The 3,903-nt window shown below is 34.4% G+C and overlaps 1 long non-coding RNA gene across 2 annotated transcripts; it reads right to left on the bottom strand.

Annotated features, from left to right (window-relative positions):
• Window positions 1-2,315: 2,315 nt before the first annotated feature.
• Window positions 2,316-3,200, bottom strand: LOC122003560. Of its 2 annotated transcripts, XR_006117994.1 has the most exons (5): window positions 3,167-3,200; window positions 2,924-3,050; window positions 2,769-2,815; window positions 2,622-2,672; window positions 2,316-2,559 (listed from the first exon to the last, which is right to left on the bottom strand). It is a non-coding gene; the product is annotated as an uncharacterized LOC122003560 (long non-coding RNA). The 2 variants fall into 2 exon arrangements; XR_006117993.1 differs by lacking the exon at window positions 3,167-3,200 and having other exon boundaries at window positions 2,924-3,080.
• Between the last annotated feature and the right edge of the window lie 703 nt (window positions 3,201-3,903).

The following is a 3,903-nucleotide window of genomic DNA, read 5'->3' as shown; positions in this document are numbered from 1 at the left end:
CATCGTTACTAAATGAAACTGAATATCCATCTAAAAACAGTTTAGAAACTGAAATTAAATTCTTTCTAAAACTGGGTACATAAAGATAATTTCTTAAAACCAAATTTCTATTTCTATTAAAAGATAAGTAGACATCTCCCACTGCAACAGCTGCCACCTTAGTAGCATCACTACAAGAAAACAGGGCTTTAGAGACGAAAAAATCTGTCTCTGAAAATCATTTTTCCATTTCTAAAGAAAGTTTGAGACGGAATATTCCGTCTCAAAAATCCGTTAGTGAAAGCCCCGTAGCTAATTTTGAAACGAAAATATTTCGTCTCTAATTTTAGAAACTGATGAAAAAACTGTTTATAAATCTGTTTTCAAGTTAACAAAATAAAATTAATTTCAAATATAAATTCTGTCTCAAATTTTGTTTTAAATCTGTTATTAATCTTGTTTATAAATCAGTTTACAATTCTATTTATAAATCCGTATATAATTTTATTTTTAAATTTATCACTAAATATTATTATATTATATTTTTATATTTTTCATCAATATATTTAATAATTCTTCATTTCAAATAAATTAAAATTATTAAAAAGAAATAACTTCTAATTCCAAATATATTATACAATTAACATTAAAATAAATAAATATTTACATTATCCAAATAAATTTGACCAATAATCAAACTATAAAGACTAAATTTTCCTAGATATAAATAATTTGTAAATTTCATTTCTTGAATCATTTCCGAATCATCTCCTTAAGATTTTCTTCCCTCTGCCTACTTTCTGTATTAACAAATTTTTTTCCCCTTTCAAAAATTTGTTCCTCCATCCTCGAGCTAATAGCATCCATGTCTTTAATTTCTTCTTTTTGCTCTCCCTGTCTTTGAATTTCATGAGATAAATTGCTTCTCTTGTACAGATTAATGAACCAACCAATTTTGTTGAGAAAATCTAACAAATCAAAATATAAAATAAGTAAGCCTTACAATATCAGAATTTTTAATACAAAATAAATTAAAATTGTACAAAAGTCATAATCAGTATCAATTATCACCCACTAATTAGTCCATAGTTGTCAATGCTAAAGAATTAACTAGGGAGTTTGGATTTTGGATTCTAAGACTAAGATTTGAAATAGCAAAGCAAGTATAAAATCAAACCTAATGAATAAAATACAATGAAAGAATTGAGAGCTAAGTCTAACCTAACTACAAAATACAAGTATATTATGCTTACGTGGAATTCAGCTGAGCTATTGTGAATTCTGCATATAACAAAATAAAAGCTGCCCACTAAATTACACTTAACCTGAAACAAAGAATTACCATAGTTAAGTAACAATCATTGAATTTTTCATACATAGTTAAGTAACAACTACAAAGCAAATTTGGGACTTGAAGCAAAGGTATAACTAACTTTGATTACTTGAGAACAATAGTTACTACGAACTATTCGATTACTTGAAGCTACATAACCAAATACCAATGGAGTCCTCCATGTCCAAAAAAATAATCTTCTATTATTCAACAATCCCATCCAAATCAAGAACTGAGTTTGATTGTTTCAATCAAGAATTAAGAAAACCAAAGAAGCTTCATATGAGGTCAGGACAAGAGGTACACATATGATAGGTGAAAGTGCTTATCCAATCAAAAATACGTCCTGATTGTTAGGCAATGATTACCCTACCATTTTTCAAGTAAAACAATCCTTCTAATGACACATTGATTGAATAACATCTTCTCTGTATGAATTGAAAATGAAACTGCATTGGCCAATACTAAAGATAGCCACTACCCAAGGATGTACAGATGACCACTTATTACCACTCCCATCATTATCTTTGCAAACTCACTCAGAACTATACTTATGCTAATTCAGAGTATCTCTGTGATACATTTTTTCACATATTCAACTGTTTGGTAGAAGATTGGTTGAATATGTGCAATGGTGACTTTTTAAGAACTAGAATGCATTAGTCTCATTAGATGACATTTGTATTCATATCATCTCACAGCTATGTCAAGATGATTCTGTCAAAAAAAAAATCAATAGAATGCTTAAACAAAACTAACTTCTCCAGAAAAAATCCCTAAGAGCAACAAAATTGTATAGCCAAAAGGGTAGCAAAGCTGAAAGCAAGAATGACGTTCTACGACATATAGCATACTCATAATCATTTTTACATTGACACCAAGATTCAATGCCCTACGAATTGTTTCTATGAATTGTTTTTACACTATTATGTCTCAGGGGATCAAAAAGTGGCATGAGAAAAATGAATTGTCATGGGCCTCCTGGACTCTCTTTTCTTCCATATAAACTTTCTATATAGAATTACAATTAAAACCACGGAGCAAAGGTATATAAGTTGCAAAGTAATCCAATTTAGTGCACAACTACATAACAAATTTGGAACTTGAAGCAAAGATATAACTGACTTTGATCAAGGGTGTGAGAAATTTATATGCTGTGAATAATGATGAAAAGACCCAAAGCATGTCTCAACTGCTCCATTCACCTTCCCATCGATATCAATTTTCCACAATGCTGTGAGATCCCGCTACACCACAATATCATCATCCAAGAACACAAAAATAGTACACAAAAAACAATCAGTCTTACTTTCCATGGATTACTCTCACATCCAACAGGTCAATCCTATTGATACCAAACCTAGAAATCAATCAACCATATCCATGGATTACTCTCACATCCAACAGGTAGAGCAATTAAGAATGTGAAATCTTAGAAATTAGGAACACAACTTACCCAATTCCATTGCACTCCACTGTTAGTTTGTGATCGAAGCAACCCTACTACTGGAAATCACGGGTAATACTTACTGTTGCCCACACCATCACCCAAATCCAAGAAATATATCAACTAACCATATAATGAAATCTAAAATCAGTTCATAGGCTTACCCCAATTTAGTCTCCAATCACTGGTAGAAATCTTCATGTCGGACTAAGCAAGGAGATCAAACACTATCCCCAAAGGTAAGGGACTAACCAGAGTGGATCTGCTGGCGGGCACAATCAGAGACGACGTCTGCGCCCATGGGAACAGATCAGTCGCGAATGAATCTAGGCAACGACGTCTGCGCCCATGGGAACAGATCAGTCACGAATGAATCCAGGCAATCACTGGATCATGGGAACACGCACCCAATGTCACCGTGAGGGAGAGGCCGCGGATGGAAGATCGGGAACAAGGTACTGGATAGGCAGCGCTCAGGTGGCGCTCAGGCGACACTCAGCAGCTTGGAACGATCCGCTGGACTCGATCCCAGTGATGGTAGCTAGGGCTCGAGATGGGAAAAGGAGTTAGAGATGGGAAGTGGCAACGAACAAGAACGGCGGCGTCGATGGCTGGTAACTATAGGCGCCAGTATCTCACAGACAAGGTGCCACGACGACGGGTGAAGGTGAGATCGCGGTGGAAGAAACCCCTCCGTCGGCGATCTAGGGCAAAGACACAAGAGAGAGGAAGGGAGAAGAGGGCGTCGGTGGAGCACGCGGAAGGAAAGACTGCTGCCCGGCGATGAGCTCGTGGAGATCGGCGTGGTGGTGTGGACCAACGCCGGCGATGAAGGGGTTGGAGGAGCAAAATCGGAGAAAGGAACGAAGGATCGGGGAAAAATGAGAAGGATTCGGGAAAAATCGATTAAATACGTAGGTTTAGTTTAATCAAACCCAAATAGTTATATGATAACATTATCAAAATTTATCATCATAAATAGTCTAAAATAATATTTTAATATTTAAAATAATCTCTTTTGATATATATCATTAAAAATTATTTATAATGACATTTAAAATTAAATGTCATAAAAAAAGTGTCATAGTAGATGATATTTCTAGTAGTGAAATTCTGTTAAGATTATTCCCTAATTAAATTTTAT

Source organism: Zingiber officinale, chromosome 7B, assembly GCF_018446385.1.
Source record: "Zingiber officinale cultivar Zhangliang chromosome 7B, Zo_v1.1, whole genome shotgun sequence".
NCBI lineage: Eukaryota > Viridiplantae > Streptophyta > Magnoliopsida > Zingiberales > Zingiberaceae > Zingiber > Zingiber officinale.
Note: the sequence above shows the minus strand (reverse complement) of the source record. Positions and strands in the feature narration are given on the sequence as shown.